The sequence below is a fragment of the Prosopis cineraria genome, unplaced genomic scaffold, assembly GCF_029017545.1.
Source record: "Prosopis cineraria cultivar Desert tree isolate PC_DT_omini unplaced genomic scaffold, ASM2901754v1 PC9, whole genome shotgun sequence".
NCBI classification, from domain to species: domain Eukaryota; kingdom Viridiplantae; phylum Streptophyta; class Magnoliopsida; order Fabales; family Fabaceae; genus Prosopis; species Prosopis cineraria.
This window is the reverse complement of record NW_026555340.1, coordinates 10318438-10330747: the sequence shown is the minus strand read 5'-3', so window position 1 is coordinate 10330747 and position 12310 is coordinate 10318438. Positions and strand designations below refer to the sequence as shown.

The 12310-nt window shown below is 32.1% G+C and overlaps 1 pseudogene; it reads right to left on the bottom strand.

Annotated features, from left to right (window-relative positions):
- Positions 1–1566: 1566 nt before the first annotated feature.
- On the bottom strand, positions 1567–10289 carry LOC129319557 (MDIS1-interacting receptor like kinase 2-like; annotated as a pseudogene).
- Positions 10290–12310: the final 2021 nt, after the last annotated feature.

Genomic DNA, 12310 nt, shown 5'->3' with positions numbered 1-12310 from the left:
ATATTTTTCCTTCGCTTACTAAAAAATTAGGATCGTGTCTACTTTGAACAAATCTCATCCATGTGTCATAATCAATGAATGGATACTTCTCCCAAAGTTTTTCCACGCCGATATCATTGTCACTATCATCGTTTTCATTGTCATTCTTGGGAAACACATATTTTCTTGTAAGTTTAGACTTAAAGTCCCTCCATCGATCCCCGGCATATTTTAGTCATTTGTCCTTTAAAAATAGAGTTTCCTTTATGTCATATGTAATCTGCAAAAACACGCCAATGATAAATTTAGTGACAACATATATTTCAAAATAAAAGGTAAATATGATATAAACCAATTAGAAATACCAGTATTGTTTTCCAAACATCATCTCTATCACTTTCTTTTTCATCATCCCACTCTTCCTCCAAGATGCTAATCTTTTGACAAGCCACAAGACCCACAAAACTCTTAAGAATATTTCCTTTTTTCTTATCAATTGGTTGGCCCTTTTCATCAAAGTCAAGATGAATCTTTCCATGTGCTTGGGCTAACTTAGTTAGTCACGTGGCCCCTCTTTTACCTCTCTTAGTCTTTGCTTTTTTAGTGCTACTGCTGCAAGGATTTTCCATATTTCTCCTGAAATAAATAAGATAAATAATATTAGTAGCAAAAAATATATTAAATTTAAACTTATATAAAAAATGAAAGCATAAAAAAACAAAAGAGATAAAAGAAATTTACTAATATTATGTTACCATTATAAATATATTTTAATTCTCCCATAAGCCTTCATCATGATCAATTCTAACATCATAGACGTCATCGTCATCTTCCACATCCAACAAGGGTTGGGTTGGCATAAAAGGAGGAATCTCTTCAATGTCAAAACTTGTTTCATCATTTTCATCATGAGAGAGGAGACTTTTTCCCAATAGTATGATGGACAACCTTTTATCAGCTGGATCGGTAACATAAAAAACTTGTTTTGCATGAGTGGCCATGATGAAAGGCTCATCTTTATGTTTTGCCTTATGAAGATCCACTAAAGTAAAACCCAATTTATCTTCTTGAACACCATTCTTAATATCAACCCACATGCACTTGAAAATGGGCACCTTAAATTTAAAGTAATCAACTTCCTATATCTCTTCAATGACTCCAAAATATGATGAAGATGCCATAGTTGGATTTTTATCTTTAGCACTAGAAAAATGAGTTGCCTCAGCTTCTACCATTACCCCACTATTTTGCATAGTGCTATTATCATCTTGTATTTTTATAGAATGAATACCCATTAATGTCATATGCACTCTAAGTTATAACATCAAAGTTAAGCCTATTAGCTAACCACCTTATTGTATCAGAAACATTGGCCTTCCGATGATCCTCCTTTACCCTTGCCCTAAACCAGAGTGAAAAATGTTTGTTATGCTCGCTTAACAATAATTTATCAGGCTTTTTAAGGTACTGATCCCTTAATTCATTTTTGTACGCATCTAAGTAATCCTGAACATCATCGGTGTTATTCAGAATGTACAGATGTGCTTGTTGCATTTCTTCATATGTCATGCGCTTTATTTTTATCCCTCATGTCCCTTGCCCATGAACTCTTATTCCCTCATGGCAAGACTCAGGAACTCCGATGGACTTTACTTCAGTTAGGTATTCAGTACAAAACTCGACAACCTCCTCAGCAACATATCTTTCAACAATAGAAGCTTCTGAACGATGGGGATTCTTTACATACCCTTTAAGAATTTTTATGTACCGCTCAAATGGATACATCCAACACAGATAAACAGGGCCACACAACTTTATGTCTCTCACTAAATGTACAATTAAGTGTACCATGATGTTAAAAAATGAGGGAATAAAATACATTTCAAGTTGACATAAGGTAATGACAACTTCGTTTTGCAATTTGTCTAATTTTCCTAGAACAATGACTTTGCCACAAATTGCATTGAAGAAGACACATAATCTGATAATTGACTTTCTCACCTTTTCATCCAATATGTCTCTAATTGCTACTGGTAACAATTGTTGCATTAGTACATGGCAATTATGAGACTTCAAACCAACTAATTTTAAATCTTTTATTGATATAAGATTCTTGATATTTGAAAAATATCCTTGTGGAACCTTAATACCATGTAAATACTCACAAAAACTTTTTTTCTCTCTCTTAGACAAAGTATGAGGGGCAGGGCTCATGTAAGTCCTCTTTCCTTCTACTCTTGGACCCAAGTTTGTTCGTATTCCCATATCGAGTAAGTCTAGCCTTACTTTAAGTCCATCCGTAGTCTTTCCCTTTATGTCTAATAGTGTTCCAATTAGACTGTCACACACATTTTTTTCCATATGCATCACATCAGGATTATGTCTCACCTTAAGGGTGCTCCAATATGGAAGATTGAAAAAGATAGACCTCCTCTTCCACTGATTCTTTTGAGCTTCTTTTTTCTGACTCTTACCAAATACCACATTAATGTCTCTCACCTGCTTATATGCCAAGTTTGCAGTTAATGGCTCTGGAGCTTCATCATATTTTTGATAACCATTGAATCTTTTTTTTTTTTTGCTTGCGATAAGGGTAGTCTCATCTCAAAAATCTTAAATGACCAAGATAGACTGTCTTTTTCTCGTGTTTCAATTGTTGATGGGATGTGTTCTCTTCATAGATAGGACATGCTTTATGCCATTTCACACTATATCCAGATAGGTTTCTGTATGCAAGAAAATCATTTATCATGCAAAAAATCATAGCTCGCAGCTTGAAAGACTCATTTTGATATGAATCAAACACTTCAACACCTATCTCCCACATTATCTTCAAATCTTCAATCAATGGTGCCAAGTAAATATCTATATCATTTCTTGGTTGTTTAGGGCCTAAAATCATCAAAGATAGCATGATATATTTACGTTTCATGCATAACCATAGAGGAAGATTGTAAATCACTAACAGAACAGGCTATGAACTATGTTGACTACTAAGACCACCATAAGTATTCATTCCATCTGTACACAGTCCAAGCCTAAGATTTCTAGGCTCATTACTAAATTCAAGAAATAATTTATCAATTCCCTTCCATTGTGGAGAATCAACTGGATGTCGAAGCATGCCATCCATTTTTCTCTCATCAGTATGCCATCTCAAGTTCTTTACCTCACTTGAATTAGCGAATAAATGTTTAAACCTTGATATTATAGGAAGATACCATAACACCTCCGCTGGAGGCCTCTTAATAATGGAATTATCACTACCATCCATTTCTTTTACTTTATAGCATGATGCTTTACAGACCGGACATGCATCCAATTCTTCAAAATCATTTCTATATAATATACAGTCATTGGGGCAAGCATGTATCTTTTGGTACCCTAAATCCATTAGACGCAATATTTTTTTTGCCTCATAATAACTATTAGGAAGTGTATTACCCTTTAGAAGCATCTCTTTCAACAATCTGAGCAACTCTGTGAAACTCTTATTACTCCACCCATTTCTTTCAAGTTAAACAACTTCAACACTGCTGTTAGTCGTGTATATTTTGTGCACCCTGAATACAAAGGAGTTTTTGAATTATTGCACAAGCTATCATATTTGTGCACCTTCTCAACAGCTTCAACGCCAATATCACATAACATATCCTCTATTTGATTACCAAAATAATCCATATCATCATCCACCTCTTGTGGCATACTATGTTTTCTAGATTCACCATGTAACACCCATTGTGTATTTGCTTTATAGAACCCAAAACAAATTAGGTGATCTTTAATCTCAACAGGACTTTGTCGCAACCCATTCAAACATTTAACACAAGGACAATAGAACAGTCCTTTATCATTAGGAGCATTATTCTTTGCAAATTCCAAAAATTGATCTACCCCTCTCTCATATTTGTTACTCGTCCGCAAAGAATCTATCCAACTACGGTTCATCATTACCTAATTAAAATATCAATAAATAATTTATGATTTGAAATTTTAAAAAATTTGGCAACATAACGACTTATAAATTAAGATTTTCTGAGCACTAAACCCTCCAATTAAGCCTATTAATTTTCAATAAATCACCAATTTCAACTAATTAAATGCAATGCATGATATTATCTACTAATCAAGTATCCACACAATTAAAAAATAATAATAATGTATCACCCAAATAATTTACATTTTGTAATTTTAAAAAAAATTGCTTGCACAACAACTCAATAAATAGAGATTCTCCAAGATTTAAAACAAAATTTAAACTAATTAAACTCAAAGCATGATGAATTATAATTAAATTTAACAAAATTAAAATTAAAAAAATATGCATAATTATAATTAGAAAAGTAAAAATCAAGTTTCAAAATCAAAAATGAAAAATTCCAGGCAAAAGGATGAAAATTAAGCTAAAAAAAATGACATAAATTGAAAAAATAATAATAATAAATTGCAAAAAATAAAAAATAAACTGCAAAAAAGGATGAAAATTAAGCTAAAAAATGATATAAATTGCAAAAAAAAAAATAAATTGCAAAAAAAAATGGAAAAAAGGATGAAAATTAAGCTAAAAAATGACATAAATTGCAAAAAAATAATAATAAATTGCAAAAAAATAATAAACTGCAAAAAAAGGAGGGGAAAACCTTTAGCGGGCACCAGAGGAGACAGTAGGAGGCGGAGAGCTATGGGCGCTGAGAAACGAGCTGGAGCTGGAGCTATGGGTGAATGAGCTGTGGGCAGATGAGCTGATAGCGAACAAGGGAGTTGAGGGAAAAGGGGCTGAGCTGCGACGGACAAGGGAGCTGAGGGAATGGGGCTGGAGCTGCAGTGGCTAAGAGAGCTATGGGAATGGAAGCTGTGATGGACGTTTTGGGAGCTGAGGGTGAGTGAGGAAGCTGAGGGCAAGTGAAAACAAATTTATTAAACACATATAGCTATTTTTGCTTAATTTCTAGTCAGTCAAGGTTTATAGAATGTGCATTCACTTTATATTCCATGCCAATCAATACCCTTAGTATTGGAGTGTGACACTAGCATAGCATTCACGACACTATCGAGATTCAAGAATGGGAAAAATCATAGTCCGAAAGTAAGTGTAGTGACTTTTATCCAAGTTGTTCCTCACATATGGTGAACTTGGGCAGTCTATTTGCACAAACGTGAGACCTGTTTCATTTAATAGCCCACAATTTCTATTAAAAGTATCAAGGGGTTATGAGGGAAGTATTGATCATGCATATCTATACTTGTCACATGTTTAATACATTTGTTACAACATTGTAACATATGAAATATTGAAAAGGTCACATGATTGTTATTTTTGTGACCGTGATATTTGTGATAATATGAGATAACTTATAATAGCTTATAGCTATTGCCACTAAATCTTGAATATGAAAATTGATAATGTTAAGAATTTTGTTATAAATATCTTTTGCATGTTCATGATAAATTAACTTGCATTTGCATCATTTAGATGTACCTTGGTTACTAATAGTTATACTCACCCTTATCTTAACATTTTACAAGCAGTAACTTTAGGAAAGATAAATGGAAGGCACTAAAGGCATAGGGCTACATGTTCCTATTATTTTGATATGTGTAATTAAGAATTGATATTGCCAACAAGGAGCATTTTTTTATTGCACTTGCACCATTGCATTATATGAGATTTGATGGTATTTTAGGCTTTAGGATGCATGTGTTATGATTTGATTGATTGAAATAAAGCTAAAATACTGGTACAAGTATGATAGTGGACTTATAAATGCTTGTGGAGTATACACTTCATTAATTTGAATATTTAAATGCAACTAACCTCCCCCCTTTATTTTTTAGACTAAGGGTTTGATGATTGAAAATGTGGAATATGTGTTATATGATTGATGTGGTATGTTGCACAAGTAATTCTAAGTCTATTAGGTGTGGTCTAGGTGTTGGGTTTGGTTTTTGGCACATAAATTTATTTTTGGAAACCCTTGAGGTGCTTATATGTAAAAATGTGGTTTTGATGTAAATGAGCGTCCAACTTTTTAGTGAGAATTAATTTTAGGTTGAAACTTATGCCATTAACTAGGATATGAAAAGAGATTTCTATAAAAACCTGTATCACCTTAATTGGAAATAGGACGGAGAAATGGGCACATTAAAATTTGGCCCTTATGTTGTCAAATATAGCTCTCTATAATCAAATTATATGCAATGTGCCATGGCACATGGTACAAAGGGGGCAAGTTGCTTGGCATGTGCAGTAAACTATGATGCATCATTATATTATGCTACTATGTGGTTTTTCAACTGAGTTTCACATATTTTTACTATAATAAGGTATCACATGCTTTCGTATTTGTAACATCCTAGATTTTTTTATTTTGGGAATTTCTATTGTTATAAGAGTATTTTGGTCCAATTAAATAAATTACTATTTGACAATATTTTTGGGAGGCTAATGTAGCTAATGAATTATTAGATAGCCTTAGAAGAGGGCTAAATTTGAGCTCGAATAGGCTAATGCATGGAGAGAGATTCAAAATGTATGTGGAGCTCTCTGTGCCATGCATTACAGTGAATGGGCTAATGCACTATGGCACATGTGTAGAAATCTACACTTATTAGTTCACAAAATTAGACCAAAAATGAGAAGTAGGATAGAGTAAAAACAAGAGGCGACGGAGGACAAACTCATGGCTGCTAGGGCATGATCTCTAGACTGATGTGGGAGCATTTGGAGTAAGATTTACCCTTGGGTAAGCTTCTTACACCTCTCCCTCTCCCTATATTTAAATTTTCTTAAGGCATTTTGGGATGAGATTTTGATTGTTTTTTAGTAATGACCAAACCTATTGCCTTAGTTAAGGTCTTGGGGAGTTAAACCAAGCTTTTAACCCTAGGTTTATGGGTTTTCATGTGGATTTGGAATCTCTAGCTATGAGTTGGATGAACCTTAAGTAGAAAGAATTTATCCTTTTATATACATGAGCGCTCCCATATGTTGACATATAGGAGCGCTCATTTGAGGAGCGCTCCCATAAGTTCCTCTCAAAGAGAATTTATCCTTTTATATACAGGAGCACTTTTATAAAAGCCCTCCTGTATCTCATACATACAGGAGTGCTTTTTAAAATGCTCTTGTATATTTTGAAGCGCTCGATACGGGAGCACTTTTGAAGCGCTCCTTAAGGCTAAAAAAAATGTTCCTGTAAACTAATTTTGTAGTAGTGATTTAGTGGGAAATATAGGGTTTGGCTCAAGATTGTTTTAATGAAGTGTTTTTTCTACTTCTTTTCTTTGGTTTGATGTATATATTGTTGATATTTGCTATCATTAGAACAATATATGGCTGATTTGCTCTTAATCTGAGGTAGTTGTAAACTAATTCTTAGATTAGAACATATTTAAACCATTTATTTGAGCTTAATATTAGTTTTATTTACTTAATCTTGTGCTTATTTATGTACTTAATGCTTGGCCATTATCACATATAAATTTGGGGTTTGGGTTTTGCCTTGAAAAAAGAAAATCTAAATTAGACCATTAGATTGAGTAATGTGGAATTAAAATTTATTCTAATTTTTCAGTGGGATATATAGGAATATATCTATTGGACCCATACAATCACATTAGTGTGAATTTGTGCTTATTGTCTCTTGGGTATTTGTGTTAGGAATAACAGATTTAATTTAAAAGAGGGGTAGAATTAATTGAAAGATAATTATTTCTATTAATACTCTATATTAAAGAATTAATATTAAGTGAATTTATTTGGGTAATTATATGCTCTCTAAATTGAAGAAAAGATTAGCCACTCTAAGTTGCCTTGATTATTTTTGGTTGCTGAAACTTTTATTTTAGAACAATTGTATAACTTGAATTTTTATTTTACAAAAAAAAAATCTATATTTGTTTTGCTCAATTTAGACAAAGATGGAAACTTTATTGCCTAATTGCTATTTTGCTTAATTTCTTGTAGGATTGACCTTAACACACCAATTTATTGCACATCAACCCATTTGAAACATATTTGTGTGTATCATGTTTCAGACCAAGACAACTCACTTCATGGATGGTGATAACAATGAGCATGGACACTAGAGGCAACAACAGCAAGCTGAGACAAATAGTCGAGCTCAAGGTTAGAGAGAGAAGAGAGAAAAGAGGAGTGGCCAAGCACAAGTGGAAGTGGAGACTGAAGGAGAGAGCTTGAACCAAATACCTAGTCAAAACATGCTGAAAAGTCAAAAGTTTGATAGCTTCAATCTAAATGCACTATTGGATCCTGAAACTCTTTTAAGCTAAATAATATCCAAACATTTTGAGTCATTTATAATGGGCTTTTAACATATGAGGCTTTGATGGTCCTAACCTCATTTAGAATGTGAACCACACATCTAAGGTTTGAACGATATCTTATCGCACCTAAAAAAAGATTGAACCGATTATTGCATCATGGAATTAGACATAAGGTTTGATCCATCAATACAATAGTGTATGAAATGCAAAAGAAATAATGGGCTAAAAAACTACAAGATAACCTAAAGTGAAGTCCTAGAAAATCACGAAATAGCCACCTATTCAACATATACAAAATTAACATTAAAAAAAAGGTAAACAACACCAAATTTTAGCATCAACATTTCAAGGAACTTGGGATAATAGATTACCTCTTTTACTTTTTTCTCTACCCAAAATCACCAATAATCATATCCTACAATCTTCTACAATGAACTACCAAAAAATAGAGAAATGCACAACCAAAAACTAGATGATTGATGGTTTGGTTTTTTTTTTTTTTTTGCTTTGGAGAAGAAAAAGATGTTTTTAAACAACATATGATTGTTCCTAATATTCCATTAATTTTTATAGAAATATTATTACTTAATAATTTAGTCATTACACTTTTAAGAATTTTATAACAAGCCATACAATCTTATGAATTTTAGTTTGATTCTTTTTGCCCTCTTATAGGCTATAATAATTTAAATTTTTAGAGCATTGCATACATTTTTTCTAATTCTATTTGGATATCCTATATTTGTTCAACAAAAATATTTATCTTGGACTATAGCCAAAAAATGTACACAAGAAATTAAGGGTTTTAGAGAGGATCAAACAAATATATATATATATATATATATATGTATGTATGTATATCATAATTGAAAAAAAATAAATCATTTATTAAAATTCTTCAAAATTTGTATAACTAGAATATAAGTACATCTTGATTCATCAAATACTGGAGTGAAATGTTATTAAATGGAATAGTTAATGCAAGGTTAAAAAATAAAAGCTTGTGAGCGACTTGCTTCATTGATGGTCGAGATTTTGGTGAGGGATGCAAGCATGCTAGTACTGTTGTGACACAAAGAATCACAACATCTCCAGGGTGCTTTTACTAGATATCTTTGTTAAAGTAGTATTAAATCTCCAGGGTGGCTTCCAATGATTGTTTCTAATGCCACCACTCCAAAACTATAAACATCACATTTTTCTATTACAACTAAAGTTTATGCAAATTCTACCATTAACAAAAAAAAAATCAATTATATAGAATATAACACAACATAATAAAAGGATAGTAAGGAAAAAAGAAACTAACCTAGAGCAATATAACCATAAGTACCTATTGGAAGAGTTTGATTGGATGAATTGGGATCAAGGATTCTAGCAATGCCAAAATCTAAGATAAAAGCATCCATCTTTGAGTTTAACAATACATTACTACTTGTTATGTCACGATGGATAATTGGAGGAGTGCAATCATAATGCAAGTAGCACAAAGCATTTGCTATTCTTTTAATGGCATTCACCTCTTACTCCAATCTAGCTCTTTAGCTTCATCTTCTTGATTTAATACATAAAAGAGGCTTCCTCTTTACATGTATTCATATATGAGAAACATGCATTGGTTGTGTAAACAAAGGCCATAAAGTTTTATAATGTTACAATGTCAAATTTCAGTCAACATCTTTACTTTATTTTGAAAACTTTTAGAAAAATTTGAATTTTCACATTCGCTTCTACAAATTTTTTTTCAATGCAACAATTCTACTGCTAGAAAGTTGTGCCCTATAAACACTTCCATAGGCACCAGTTACAATACAATATTTGATGTCAGAGCCCTCTGTCACTTCAATGATATCATCATGTGCAATTTTACCATCAAAGTTCCATATGAAAAATAAATCTCAATTCTTTGGTGCTCTTCTCTGAATTTTAGTTTCCTTGTTCTTCTTAGGAGACAAAAAAAGAATGGAACCCAAAACAAAGAGGATGATGATAATAAAAACTGTCATAGGAAGAATGATCTTCATGTAAGGATACAATGTTTTATGATTGGAGCAAAAATGATGCTTCTCTAGACCAAGTAACCCTTTGTTACCGTTTAATATGTCATGAGGAAATTTGCAATATACTTCCTTTGGGACATGGCCATCAAGGAAATTGTATGACAAATTGATGAATTCTAGCTGACCAAGTCCTTTTGGTATGTTATCAATGATATTATTATAGCTCAAATCTATGCATGACACATTTAGATATGTGTGCAAGTTAGTTAGAATTTAGCCACTTATTTTGTTGTGACTAAAGTTGGCAACAAAATTATTACAAGACTCAAAAATCGGCAAACTTCCATTAAGCTTGTTTTGTGAGAGATCCAGATATTGTAGATACAAGAGATTTCCAATTTCTTATGGTATGCTGCCATATATCTTGTTATTTGATAGATTGAAAGATTTCAAAAACATCAAATCTTTTATTATAGGAAAAGGACCAAAAATGTTATTGGAACTCATATCCAAAATGGCTATTCTTCTTAGTTCCCCAATAACTTGGGGTATGAGACTTGTGAATTGGTTTCTAGAAAAATCAAGTGTCTGTAGTTCTCCCAAATTTGAAATTGAAGTTAGGATGTCACCAGTGAACATATTCGCTGATAAATTCAAATAGCTAAGGGTGGTTATATAACCCAAACTTAACGGGATGGCTCCACAAAACTTATTTCCACTCAAATCCAAATACTATAATTGAGTGAGGTTGGTAAGTATAATAGGAAACTCACCAATAAGGTTGTTATTATGCAAGAATAAACCTATGAGATTTTGAAAAGCTCCAATTTGAATTGGAATGGTATCTATAAATCCAATCACATAAATTGAACCAAATTAAAGACAAATAAATATTAGTAGAACCCAAATTTAAAGTGATTAAAATTTTTCAATCACAAAACCAATTATTTTCACTCAAGGAGGTTTTGTATGCAAAAGAATTTGATGAAAAATAAGATACTTGAGATTTTTTGCAAAACCCATAGGGGCAAGAAACTACATATAATATAAAATTTTTTCTTAAATTGTTTCATTAATATTGATGGGTTAAAGGGCAAATTTTCCATGGAAGTTTAATTTATAGCAAGTGTAGCTAGTATATTTAACATTTGATTGGTGCAATATTACCCCAAAGTTTCAAAAATGATGTAATTTCACCCTATAATAATGTTTGACCAACATTGACTGTCAGTTAAAAATTCTAATTGTGTTAAAGAGCAATTTTGCCTTGGTAGTTTTTTAAAAGAGCAAATGGTATCCTAAATTTCTATTAGTGCAATGTTTTTGGTTTATTAATTTTTAAATCAGAAGAATAATCTAACAACCCATTATCATTGATAAAAATTGTTTATATTTTTGGATTTTGACAAAAGCTGTTACTTGAGGTTGCTTCGACACAAAATCAACTCTATCCCAAGGACTCCATAAGCTTTCTCTTGAAGCCATGACTTGTCCTTTTTATGTGTATGAGTAGTTCTCAACTTGCATAGGCTTAAACAGAGACTTGTTTATACTTGCCTATGAGTAAGATAAAAGCCTAGATTTTGACTTATAGGCATTCACTATAATTTAACCTGAAATCTTCTTTGAATTTTGGGTTATAACAAGTTGCGTTGGATCTTCTTTTGATTTGACAATTGAAAATCCAAAAATATTGCACCAATCAAAGTTTATTAGAATATTAATCACTTTTTCAAACAAATTTATGGGGCAAGATTGCCCTTAAACACTTCAAAATAATGGTCAATGTTGGTCAAACATTATTGGGAGGTATTGCAACAATTTTTAAACTTCCAAGACAACATTATACTAATTGAAAGTTAAGGAAACTAGTTGCACTTGATGAAAAACTTCTAGGGAAAATTTTCCCTTTAACCCATATTTAATTTTAATAAATTTGCCACTAGTGAGAGTAATTATTGAACAAAATTAGCTTTTAGCGACAAATACAAAAGTCATCACCAAAAGGTGCACATTTTGTGGTGACAAATCATGTCACCATTGAA